A 14,313-nucleotide genomic window follows, 5' to 3' on the forward strand; every position below is an offset into this window, starting at 1 on the left:
TTATTATTATGTACAATAATAAATATATAAATGACACGCATGTTTTTATTGGACAATTAAATGTGAGAAAAAAAACTGCAGCAGCTGATCTTCCCCAGAACTCATCCATGGCAGCCTCCATGTTCATAATCCTCATACCAATTATACTACTCTCCTTCAATGCAAGATTTGTTGAAGCACAGAGTGGGCAACTTCCTCCAGATGAATGTGAGCCTCAACTTTGTGGTGTTTTAATTTCTTGGTGATTATGCAAATTACATTTATATATATGTATTAACAGCCACCTTTTGTTGAATGTATATGGAAGTAAATGCACTTAGGGAAATAGCAGATGAAGTGGGGAAGAAGGATTGGGATTTTGGACTAAATCCTTGTGACAACAACTCAAACTGGTTGACACCACAAAGGAATGATATGCCTCTGTACATCAATTCTCTCACTTGCAATTGTAGCTTCCCTGCTGCCATTTGCCATGTTCAAACCATGTAAAGCTTCAAATCTCCTTTTACCCAACTCTCTTTAAGATAAAATTTCAGACTTATATATACAACTAAATTACAAGATTTGTTGGGTCTTAATAGTCTCTTACTGTTGTATAAGCAGAGTTTTGACAGGACAGGATCTGCAGGGTGTTCTTCCTCCTTCTTTAGTGAAGTTACCCTTTCTCAAGACAATGTACCAATTCAAGACTCTGTATTATTTATGCAATAATCTGTTCTACTTTTTGGTATTCTTTGATTGATTATTAATTAGAATCATTTTGTGTGCAGTGATCTAAGCCGGAACTACTTAAGTGGTACAATTCCCCCTGAATGGGTTTCTACCAAATTGGAATATCTGTAAGTTAATTGTGTTGTGTATCATAACCTAAGCTATAAGGGTGTAAGGCTTCAGCTTGTCCATGATAAAGAAGTGAGATATTTGTAGGATTGTTCTGGTGAATCGATTATCTGGGTCAATTCCGAAATACTTGGGAAATATAACAACTCTTGTGTATTTGTATGTTCCTTTGCTCCTCTCACAAGTATAACTTTGTTTTTAGTAACTTATTAGTGTTTGGGTTTTGTTGTAACAACAAATTAAATGGATTTTCAGAAGCTTGGAGAATAATATGTTCAATGGAACTGTTCCACCAGAGCTTGGGAAACTCACCAACTTACAGAATCTGTAAGTTTTTCTTAATCAAATATAAGAATTCAATTCTTCTCATCCCCAGATGAATATGTGGGCTGAATTTTTAATTTTTGGTATCACTTGTTTGATGTTTTCTTTGTTTTTGCACTCTGTAGCATTCTTAGTGCTAATAACCTCACAGGTGAATTGCCAAAAGAATTTAATGCTCTTACAAAATTGACTGAGCTGTAAGCCTAATTTTCGAAGCTCTAATCTTTTATTGTTTCTTCTATACTTTATGCTCACTTGTCATATATGTCTTCTCGCCTCTCGGGGAAATCAATTGCAGTAGGCTCAGCAGTAATAACTTCACGGGGAAACTTCCTAGCTTTCAAAGTTTCAAAAACCTTCAAAACTTGTAAGCATTCAATTAAAATTGAAATTTGTAGATGGAAATTAATCATTTGTTTTAATGAGCTGAGATGCATATATGATTGGCAGAGAGGTTCAAGCAAGTGGTTTTGAAGGGCCCATACCTCAAAATATTTCTGTATTGACAAGCTTGACAGAACTGTGAGTTTATTTAGGTTCAATTAATACTCACATTTTGATGATAACATAATTCGCTACGATTAAGATCAACAAATGAAATGTTATTATCAACAACATGAATATAATTTGCAGTAGAATCAGCGAGCTAAATGGGGGTGCCTCCAGATTTCCTACCTTAACCAACATGACAGGCATGAGAACATTGTAAGTAATAATGCATTTTCTTTCCAAATTTTATGAACTTAAGTCTCATATTTGCACTATGATGTAAAGTTATTCATGCAAAAAAAATAAAATTTTGGGTGCAGAATGTTGAGGAGGTGTAATATTTCTGGGACGATACCAAATATAACTTACATGACAGGCTTGCAACAAATGTAACTTCTGCAACCATTCTTATGCTGATATACCTCTTTGCTTTATTGTTTTGTTAACATATTGATTTTGCAGAGATTTGAGTTTCAATAATCTCGAAGGAAGGATTGATGGTCTTCAAGGACTTAATTTTATGCACTACATGTGAGTAACAAATCAATTTTGAAGTTTACGATTACATATGAATATAAAAACTAAATCACACTTTGTGCTACCTGTTCTTAGGTTTCTAACAAACAACTCGCTTAGTGGGAAAATTCCTGAGTGGTTTCTAAATCAGAATTCCATTGTGTAAGTTCAATCTAATTCATGATTACATATCCCGAATTCGAGATGAGTTTTGTTATATTGAACAAGAGCTAGTTTCAATTCATAAAAAGCACTAATAGAATTTAAAAGATGGCTTGCAGTAACATAGATCTTTCTTACAATAATTTTGAACGGAGCTCTGTGCCACAAGATTGTCGGGAAACCGTGTAAGATTCTGTCCCTTACATACATGTACTCTTTCAAGTGTTCCTTCGAACATGGACCATTTTAGCTGACTTTCTCATTGTCTTATCAGAAATTTGTTCAAAAGCTATAACGGGGGAGAAAATTCGTAAGTTCTAGCATCTTTTGACAAAGAATGGATATATAGACACTCTTAATGTAATTTAGTCTCCAAAGATTTTTACTTGAGCACCTTTTGGCTTTGTATAGAGAAGCTGAAAAGTGTTTAAAACAATGTACAAAGGGTAAGCACACCATATCACAATACTTAATTGCACCATGTATCTTTTGCCTAAATATGTCTAGTTTATTTTTTTTCATTTTTCTGCAGATTGGTACTCATTTCACATCAATTGCGGTGGTGGCAACGTTTTGATTGGTGACACTACATATGAAGCAGATGAAGATTCTAGAGGCTTTGCGAAATTTGTTTCCAACAGAGAAAACTGGGTAACAGTAGTACGGGAAATTTTTGGGATAAAAACAAAACAGTAGAGGTCTTTACAACAACAAATATATCTGTCATCAAGGGAAACGACTCTGAACTCTACAAGACAGCTTGCTTGTCTCCTTTATCTATGACATATTATGGACGTTGTTTAGCAAATGGAAACTATACGGTGAAGCTTCATTTTGCAGAGATAGTTTTGAGAGATAACATATCTTTTCAAAGTCTTGGAAGACGCATATTCGATGTTTATATACAGGTCAATTGAGAATATTACAGTTTAAACTAATGACTTCAATGGTTAAGTGATATGATGTGCATTTAATATTGATTTTATTGGCTACAGGGCGAAAGGAAATTAAAGGATTTTAATATTGAAACTGAAGCACAAGGAGTTGATACAGCCTTGGTTAAACAGTTTCAAGCGGTTGTCAGAGATAAAACTCTAGAGGTGCGCTTTGAGTATGTTGGAAAAGGAACGATAGCAGTCCCGAGTAAAGGAACATATGGACCTTTAATATCCGCCATTTCTGTGGAACTGGTAATATTTGTGATGACTTACATAAATTACCAATAGACTGATTTTACTTTTTTCAATTAGCCAATTTTGCGAATTACGTAGTACTTTTTTTTTTTTTTTTTTTTTTTCTGTTTAGTTGCAGATGAATAAAAAGTATCTAACTCACCCTTGTGCCCTTTATACAAACCTAGAGATTTCAAGCCTCCCAAAAAGAGGAAGACTTTAATCATAGTTATTGCAGTAGCCTCTTCTTTGTTTCTTATTTTCACAATTCTCTGTTTCGCTTGGTGGAAGATCTACGTTAGAAACAACACCTCACATGAAAATGGTAATATCTGCATTTACTTTCAATTACTTGCTAATTAGCTTGTAGAAAAAGTAATTTCATTAAAGTATTTTTTTTTAGTGCATTAGCATTTTGTTTAAAGTAATTGTCATGATGCAGAATTACAAAGCCTCGATCTACCAACTGGTTTATTATTTACATTCACACAAATTAAAGCAGCTACAAACAACTTTGATATTACAAATAAGATTGGAGAAGGTGGTTTTGGACCTGTCTACAAGGTATAGAGAAATATGAATATTCACAATCTTTCAATATGTTAATTCATACTTTAACTCTTTTGTTTTTAACATACTATAGATGCTTGTGTTGATAATCATGGATTTTCTGTTGTGTATAAAACCAGGGTACATTATTAGATGGTACTGTTATTGCTGTGAAACAACTCTCGTCCAATTCAAGTCAAGGATATCGTGAATTTTTGAATGAAATAGGCATGATTTCTTGCTTGCAACACCCTAATCTTGTGAAACTTTATGGGTGTTGTGTTGAAGGAAAGCAATTGTTGTTGGTGTATGAGTATTTGGAAAACAACAGCCTTGCCAATGCTCTTTTTGGAACGTTTAGAATCAAATTAAATCATTTTAAAAAGATTAACATAAGTATTTTGAATTAACAGTTAGTTGCAGGTCCAGAAGAATGTCAACTGGAAATAGACTGGCCTACTAGACAAAAAATTTGTGTCGGTATTGCGAAAGGTTTAGCTTTCTTGCATGAAGAATCAGCAATAAAAATTGTTCATAGAGACATTAAGGCCACCAATGTGCTTCTTGACAAAGAGCTCAATCCAAAAGTTTCTGACTTTGGTCTAGCTAAACTTGACGATGATGAGAATACACACATCAGCACAAGAGTTGCTGGGACAAAGTAAGATGTTATAACAATTTTCTCTACATTTTGTATTTCCAAATTCATCATATTGTTGAAAGAAACTATTCTTCCATTTATCTTGAAGTATTGTAGAAGTTGCATTTTAATTGACAAATTGATCACTCTTGACAAAATATTGAATCTCCATAGTTATTTCTACTCTACAATGCATATTACAAGAAAAATAATACTTTTTCTTCTCTTTTTTTTCTAAAGAGGATACATGGCTCCTGAATATGCATTGTGGGGTTACTTAACATTCAAAGCTGATATCTATAGTTTCGGGGTGGTGGCACTAGAAATTGTTGCCGGGAAGAACAACGTGAAGTATCGCCATGATGAGAATTGTGTTTGCCTCCTTGATTGGGTGAGATATCAATACTACCAAACTAATAATTCATGGATTGTAGATATGTCAAGCTAAGTGGCCTATTCTTACATCTTTGATGTATTTATGTACAAATTTCAGGCACTTGATCTTCAAAAAAAGGGAAACCTCCTAGAGCTAATAGATCAAAGATTGGGTTCTAATTTTGATGAAGAACAAGTACTCAGAATGATCAAAGTGGCTTTGCTCTGTACTAATTCTTCCCCAGCCCTTAGGCCATCTATGTCTGCAGTAATCAACATGCTTGAAGGCCATGATGATATTCTTGAGTACAGTTCTGATCTACATGAGTTCAATTTTCAAGCAATGAAAGATCGTTATGATGAAATGCCACACAACTCAAGTAATTCTCCCTACAATGTAGATTTTTCTCCATATACAAATTGTCAATGAATAATATTGCATCTTCAATAATTATTTCCAATTTTCTTAAATGGAGTATTATATTTCCTGTGCTCAAAATTTTAATACACAAGGTTGAAATGAAATAACATTTCTTTTGGAAATAAGTTAACTCAGGTCCATTATTTGAGGGTGTACACTAGGTAAATCCTATACTGTGACGTACCCTAATTAACCTACAAAGGACAAAATGAGAATAAGTTATTCCCAACGAAAGTAGAGGAGTAATTATTTTGATTAATGAGGGAAACCCGCTATTCGAGGTTCTACATTAGGTAAATCTCGTATTCGGTAAAAGACCACACGGAGATGAACCAGTCTAAATTTCTCATATATGACTAGCTCAAATTAAAGTAAGAAGACCAATAGATTACTCCTATTGGGAGTGAAACTTGAGTGGAACTTTGTAAATGACTACGTACTTGATAAACAAGAGCCACAAGAAAATTAAAAATAATCAATCAATTAGACTAGCTACCAATTACCAGCTGGCAAGTTTTCTTCAAATATATATTTTAAATAATATTCAGGTGTACACCATTGACCTTAATTATTATTAGAATCTTTTCCCATTTCATATATATATATATATATATAGCCTATTGTTTAAGTGAGTTCACCCTTTCCCATGAGTTCGTGTGGACAGATTTGGGTCATTGAATGCTTGAGATCAATTATTTAGATTTCACCAACTGTGCAACTATACAAGTTTATATATATATATATATATATATATATATATATATATATATATATATATATATCGGTTCTCGTTTGAACTAAGAGACCGGAGTGAAGAAGTCAATTCAAGAAGAAGATGGCAGAGGGTAACAGTCACTCCTTACCCACCACCCTTCTCCCTTTTGAACTAAGAGGCCGGAGTGAGGGGTCTGGCAGACCCCTAGCTCAGGCCTCAAGAACAAAATTTTGAACTGAGGGATATGCCAGACCCCTAACTTAGACCCTCAAGAATAAACTTTTGAACAAAAGTTAAGGTGCGTCACGTTATTTTAACACTTAAGGTGCGTGTTTTTATAAAAAAAAAAATCATTAATTTGAACTGTTAATCTAGATTTGATCAACTGCTCAAATCTAATCGCATGACCGCACCTGAGAGTATCCCCGCACCCGAACTCATATATATATATATATATATATATATATATATAGGCAAAAACTTGTGTGAGATCGTCTCACCGTGAGACGGGTCGGGTCGGGTCATGAGGTAAATGTAACACTTATATGCTCAAATGTAATACTAATTAGGAATAAAAATTTTGTTACTTATAAGGATAAATGTAATACTTTTATGGGAAAATATAATACTTTTACATTTCGATTTAAAAGTATTACATTTTTCCTCAAAAGTATTATATTTTTCCTTATAAGTAAGGAAAAATTGTCAACATTACTTATTATGAAAAATGTAACACTTTTTCTCTTATAAGTAACAAAAATTGTATTCCTAGTTAGTATTATATTTGAGCATATAAGTATAACATTTGCACATATAAGTGTGACATTTGCATGGTGCTCCGGCCCGACCCGACCCGTCCCACGAATAAGGATTCGTGAGACAGTCTCACACAAGTGTGACCCATATATATATATATATATATATATATATATATTCAAGATTATATTTTCTCAAAATGAATAATATAAAATAATGTGGACAAAATATTTGACTTGTGACATTATTGGAATGTACTTCTAAAAATGACATGACAGTCAGCATCCAAGAATTGACCAAACTTTTTTTTCGAAATAGAATTGACCAAACTTAAATTGCTTCTAATCTTTAACGTTGGAAGTGTCCCATCCATCTTTTAATTAAAAATAATATTAAATGCAATATGACTAAAAAAAATGCAATATTACTAAGTTAATGGAAGTGAAATATTTTTAAAATTTGAAAATTAAAATAAAAAGAAATCAAACAAAATTATAATTTAGTGATTGGAAGTGAAATAAGTAATTAAGTATAATATCATCTGCTAAAGATCTTGTGACTAGTTGGCATAACTGTGACTTTCTTAAATGAGAGGTCACAAGTTCAAACTAGTACAACTCAAAAAAAGTATAACATCATGTTTGATTTTAAATGATTAGTCGAGACATGAACTTTATGCTTTCATATTTTTTTTTTTTAAATTATGCTTTCATATTATATGTTCAGATCTTCTAGTATGGAAATTTATTCATCGATTATTTAATTCGAAAGAAATAAAAGCTGGGAATGTATATAATAAACTACTCGTATGAATTTGTTGACTTGAAAAACTTGGAGTGAGTCACACAAACATATACTCCGTATATAATATTGGAAAATATAACAATATATGAACACTCCATACAATTGTCAATCTCATTGGTATTTTGGATGACTTTGACTATGAATAAATCTCCATAGGGAACATGGGTGCATTCACATGAGAATTTATTCTTAAAAAAATTAAGAATCAATCTTAATCATTTATCTGAAAAAATTTAACAGATTCAAAGTAATTTTGTAGTAAACTTTAACATAAATTCGAAGTAATTTCATAAAAAAAAATAGTGTATTTTGATAATTTTGTCAACTGCAATTCGTAACACTATAACTGTTAGATTTTATTAGATGGACAACTGAAATTTGGTTTTTAATTAATTTTTCATCAGAACAAGTTTTCATATGAGTGTGCGCGCGCGCACACACATCTTTTTTTAGTTTTACCACCTTCAATCATTCAACCAGGGCGACACCAAGACTAATTTTGTTCTAATTTTGTTAGTATTGAATAGGACCTCAAAGGGTAACAAAACACTCCTTAATAGATTTTAAGGTCGTTGTACTCTTAGAGTTCGAACTCGAGAACTTTAGTTAAGTTAGAACAAAACTCATGTCATCTCATCAAAACCCGATGGGTGTAACATAAATATATTTAGCATCAAGTTTTTCATTTAATCTCACTTTACTATATTTGGTTATTTGTTATGATTTCCATTCAATTTATGTTAACTGTTGTGGCACGCAATACGGTAATTTCATAACCTTGATCTCCCCTTCCTACTTACAAAAACATGCATACCCATAGGTGTGAGAATGAGATGATGCAAATTTTTTTCAATTTAGGGTGTGATTGGAAACCCGGAAAACCGGGTTTTAGGTGTTTGGAAGGAGGGAGGAAAAGGTGGTCAATGAAAAATGAGCCTTAATCAATAGAAAATAACCCCATTTTTCAGGAAAATGACTTCCCCTTTTTTTGAGGGGAAGTCATTTTCCGGAATGCTAATCCGCCTCTCGCTTCTACTCTTGGATCCCATACTTCCATTTGCGCTCCTCTTTCTTCTTCTTGACACTAAAGATCTGATTTTTTTTCTGATTTCCGAGCAGAAAACGCCGGATTGGTTTCGGAAACCAGTTCGGCGTTTTCTGCTCGGAAACTGGTTTCCGACTGGTTTTCAAAAACCAGCCTGTTGACTGGTTTACGAAACCAGTGTCGACTGGTTTCGCAAACCAGTTGAAACCAGTAAATCCACTGGTTTCGCAAACCAGTGGATTTACTGGTTTTGAATTTAATTTTTTTTTCATTTTATTTTGATTTTTGGTTATAAATGAATGATTATACTGAAAATTATTATTACAAATGTTGTTATATTTAAACAAATTAATTAAAATATTTAATTAATACAATTTTATTCATTTTCCTACTCATTTTCTGGAAAATGAACCAAACATACAAAGATAGTTTTCTGCTCTGCATCCAAACACAAGAAAGGAAAATGATTTCTGGAAAATGACCCATTTTCCAGAAATCATTTTCTAGAAGTCATTTTCATGCTTTCCAAACACACCCTTAATCTCACTTTTCTACCCTTAAATAATTTTACTCAATAAGAATATGATTTGTTTTGAAAGTAATTAATATTAATGGTGATATAACATTTAATATGTAATGAAGATATTAATTGGATAAAATTTGTAAGATATAATGTGGCATGTCATTAAAGTCATAAAATTAATATAATTAAATTAAAAATTAGAAATTAATAAATATGACAATGACAATCAATCTATCAATTCAATAGACAAAAACAATAATTATAAGATTCCAAAACTTTCTCCATGGGCTACACCACTTGCCAAAACTCATTATTTTGTCAACGAAACAATAATATTACAGGCCGGTCCACCTGCCCAAAAGTCCAAAACTCATTGACTCATTGACTCATTATTATCAACTAGACTATACTATATATTATCTTCTTTCTATGATTCTATCTTTATTTATTATGTGCAATAAATATGTAAAATATTTCATATTTCAGATTTCATTGATTAGATAGTTCGTAAAATATAAATGTTTTTATTAAAATATTTTTTACAATTGAATTACAAAACACATTTCGTATCAATTTAAATAATTTTTAAAATTTTAATAAGATGATGACATGAAAATATAAATATATATCAATGAAAATAATTTTTTAAAATTATAATGAGAAGATAAAATGAATATATAAATATTTATTTGGATTGTGTTAGTGGTTGCAAAAAATATAGTTAACAAGATTTGATCTTTAAATCAAACTAAGAGAGAGACATACTTACTATTAGGCAATAGGCATTAGTTAAGCTATATATTTTAACCTTTAGTGACTCTTATATATAATAATGTATTATTTATTTCTATTAAAGCATATATTATATATACATTCATGGGGTGGAGACAGATTGCCCCCTTCTGAACTAGCCACTGCAAAACCCCTATAAATATGGATGACAATTTACTAGTGAAATGTTTAAAAAGTGTAAATATTAACTAAATGTAATATATTTTTTAATTTAAAATTGAAACTTTAAATTGAAATAAATCAAAAATATAAATAACATTATAATCAAGTGATTGAAAGTGAGTGATTGAAAGTGAAATAACCCAAAGTTTCAGTATAGTTGAATATCTAGTCGTGTTATGAACGGTATGTTGTCATATTCAATAATGTCCTCCACATTTTTTAGTATTGAAGTTGACTCCTTGTGGGAGCTGTCTATTGATTTTTTTAGTTTGAGTTTGTTAGCTATGAGCCATCTATGTCAGCTTAGGCAATTGCCCCCTTTTGAACCTGTACGTCCTTGTAGATCAGACACTCATATACATATGGTTGAATATTTAAGTGAAATTTTTAAAAACTGAGAATATTGATTTGATGGGGTCATGGGACAACGGGGTCCATTTCATTAGGAATGCATTGACCCAAGAAGAGTGAAGGAGATGTCTTGTTGGGTTTAAAGGATAGAAGAAGATAAGGGAGCAAAATATAAAAGGTGTGCAATAAGCCAGGTTCAAATGCACAACCTCAAGCATGGTGACACAAGTTTCAACCTACTAAGCTACTCTATATCGTATCTAACAAAGGACAGGATGCTCTACTTATTCAGGTGAAGAGCACTGGTTGCAAAGTAGTGGGGGTGATATGTATGTCCAAGAATTGAGATGAGAATAACAAGACCTTACACTTGTCAAGCATCTAGAGGAGTTTTCAACACTATATAAGGGACATTATGTCTCTTCCCTTTAGAAATCATCCTTTAGTTTATTATAATCCTCCTAGCTTGGTAGTCACTTGTCTTAAAGGAATACTAGGGGTTGAAAGTTGAAACTATTCCTAATCCAGTACTAGCTTGTATAGTTGTATTATTTATTTATTTCTTTGGACTACCATTTTTGGACATGGTATGCATACTTTGGGCCTAGGCGCCTAGCCCTCAAGCAATAATAATATTATTACTCTTTTCCTACCCTATTTCGTACACTTATAACTAGTTTATGGTAGACTCGGTCTCAATAAAATCATCATGACTAAATGTAAAATAATTTTAAATTTAAATTAGAAAATTAAAAGTAAAATAAAAAAAAAGTAACATTATAATCAAGTGATTGAAAGTGAAATAACCCATATTTTTAAATTTAAATTTGAGAATTAAAATATGTTCAAAAAAATTTTGAAAATTAAAAGTAAAATAAATAAATAAATAAATAAAGTAACATTATAATCAAGTGATTGAAAGTGAAGTAACCCAATATTTCACTGTACTTGACTATTAGTAGTGATATGAAAGGTATGTTGTCATATTCAATAATATTTTAGCCGTGATATGAACGGTATGCTATCATATTCAATAGTGTCCTCCACATCTTCAAGTATTGAGTTTGACTCCCCATAAAAATTATTTATCGATTTTTTTATTTTAGCTGATTAATTATGAGTAATCTATATTAGTTAATTTAGACAACTACCTCATTGCCTAATTATGAACCTACCCCTGCAAGTACCCTGATAGATATGGCTGACAATATAGTGAAAATTTTAAAAAATTAAGAATATTAACTAAATGTAAATTTGAAATAACCCAATATTTCAGTGTAGTTTACTATTATTAGTGATATGGAAGGTATGTTGTCATATTCAATAATATTCTACACATCTTCCAGTATTAAATGCGACTTTCCGTGAGAGTTGTCTATTGATTTTTTTTTAATTGAGTTGATTAGCTATGAGCAATTTAGGTCAGTTTAGGTAATTGCTCTCATTGCTCCCTTCTTAACCTACCACTGCAGACACCACGATACATATGGTTGAAAGTTTAGTGAAATTTTCTAAAAGTGAGAATATTAACTAAGGGTGCGTTTGGAAAGCAGGAAAATGACTTCTGAAAAATGAGTTATTTTCCGGAAAATTAGTTCGTTTTCCGTGTTTGGATGTACTCCGGAAAACTGTCTTTGGGTGTTTGGTTCATTTTCCGGAAAATGAGTGGAAAATGAGTAGAAATATATAATTATATATTTTTATTATTGTATTTAAAATATAAAAATATATAAACTAATAATATTTATTTTAAATTAATTAATTAAAAATATTTAAAAAAAAAGAAGAGGAACGGCGGCTGCCCGGTTTCCGGCGAAAACCAGTCCGCCGACTGAGGAGGGACGGCTTGTTCCGTCCCTCCTCGCTATGGAGCCTTGTTCCCATTTCCGGAAAACGACTTCCGGAATTTTTGCCCGGAAGTTGTTTTCCGGAATTTTGCATTGATTTTCCGTTAACCACGTTTTCCTGCTGTTGCCAAACACACGAAGCCCGGAAAATGATTTCCGGAAATCATTTTCTGAGCTTCCAAACACACCCTAAATGTAAAATACTTTTTAAATTTAAATTTAAAAATTTAAACTGAAGTAAATTATAAATAAAAATAACATTATATTATAATAAAGTGATTGAAAGTGAAATAACCAAAATTTCACTATAGTTCACTATTAAGTCGTGATATGAATGGTATTGTTGAGATTTTGTTGTGCCCGTTGGCCTTTAGCTCCTAACCGTGAACATTGCAGGTTGTAGGGAAAGAGTAAAGGGATAGAGAGAACAAAGAATAGAGAGAAAGTGGTTTCATTCCATCATACATGTACAAGTTACAAAGGACATATATATATAACAGTAGTAATAATAACAATCATAACGGTGACCGTTACAACAGTTACAAAATAATGGCCACTAAATACATTTCTTTATAACACTCCCCCTTGGACATTATTTGTCCACGATCTTACTTCGTTAAAAACTTGCTAGGAAAACCCTGTGGGAAAAACCTAGACAAGAAAAGAGTATACGGTATATGAATGGTATATTCAAATACTTTCATGCCTCGTTAAAAACTTCACTAGGAAAACCACGTAGGAAAAACCTAGTTGAAGAAAAGAGTACATGATATTTATAAACACATGTATAGTCCTGGTTGCCTCATTAAAACCTTACACTAAGAAAACCCAATGGCAAAAAACTTAGTTAAGGGAAAAGAGTACAACCATAACTTGTTGCGTTTAATNAACATTATAATCAAGTGATTGAAAGTGAAGTAACCCAATATTTCACTGTACTTGACTATTAGTAGTGATATGAAAGGTATGTTGTCATATTCAATAATATTTTAGCCGTGATATGAACGGTATGCTATCATATTCAATAGTGTCCTCCACATCTTCAAGTATTGAGTTTGACTCCCCATAAAAATTATTTATCGATTTTTTTATTTTAGCTGATTAATTATGAGTAATCTATATTAGTTAATTTAGACAACTACCTCATTGCCTAATTATGAACCTACCCCTGCAAGTACCCTGATAGATATGGCTGACAATATAGTGAAAATTTTAAAAAATTAAGAATATTAACTAAATGTAAATTTGAAATAACCCAATATTTCAGTGTAGTTTACTATTATTAGTGATATGGAAGGTATGTTGTCATATTCAATAATATTCTACACATCTTCCAGTATTAAATGCGACTTTCCGTGAGAGTTGTCTATTGATTTTTTTTTAATTGAGTTGATTAGCTATGAGCAATTTAGGTCAGTTTAGGTAATTGCTCTCATTGCTCCCTTCTTAACCTACCACTGCAGACACCACGATACATATGGTTGAAAGTTTAGTGAAATTTTCTAAAAGTGAGAATATTAACTAAGGGTGCGTTTGGAAAGCAGGAAAATGACTTCTGAAAAATGAGTTATTTTCCGGAAAATTAGTTCGTTTTCCGTGTTTGGATGTACTCCGGAAAACTGTCTTTGGGTGTTTGGTTCATTTTCCGGAAAATGAGTGGAAAATGAGTAGAAATATATAATTATATATTTTTATTATTGTATTTAAAATATAAAAATATATAAACTAATAATATTTATTTTAAATTAATTAATTAAAAATATTTAAAAAAAAAGAAGAGGAACGGCGGCTGCCCGGTTTCCGGCGAAAACCAGTCCGCCGACTGAGGAG

The 14,313-nt window shown here is 31.8% G+C and overlaps 1 pseudogene; it reads left to right on the forward strand.

Moving 5' to 3' along the window:
• LOC116023896 lies at nucleotides 1–5,566 on the forward strand (annotated as a pseudogene).
• The last annotated feature ends 8,747 nt before the right edge of the window (nucleotides 5,567–14,313 follow it).

The sequence above is a fragment of the Ipomoea triloba genome, chromosome 1 (genome assembly GCF_003576645.1).
Source record: "Ipomoea triloba cultivar NCNSP0323 chromosome 1, ASM357664v1".
In the NCBI taxonomy this organism is placed as follows: Eukaryota; Viridiplantae; Streptophyta; class Magnoliopsida; order Solanales; family Convolvulaceae; genus Ipomoea; species Ipomoea triloba.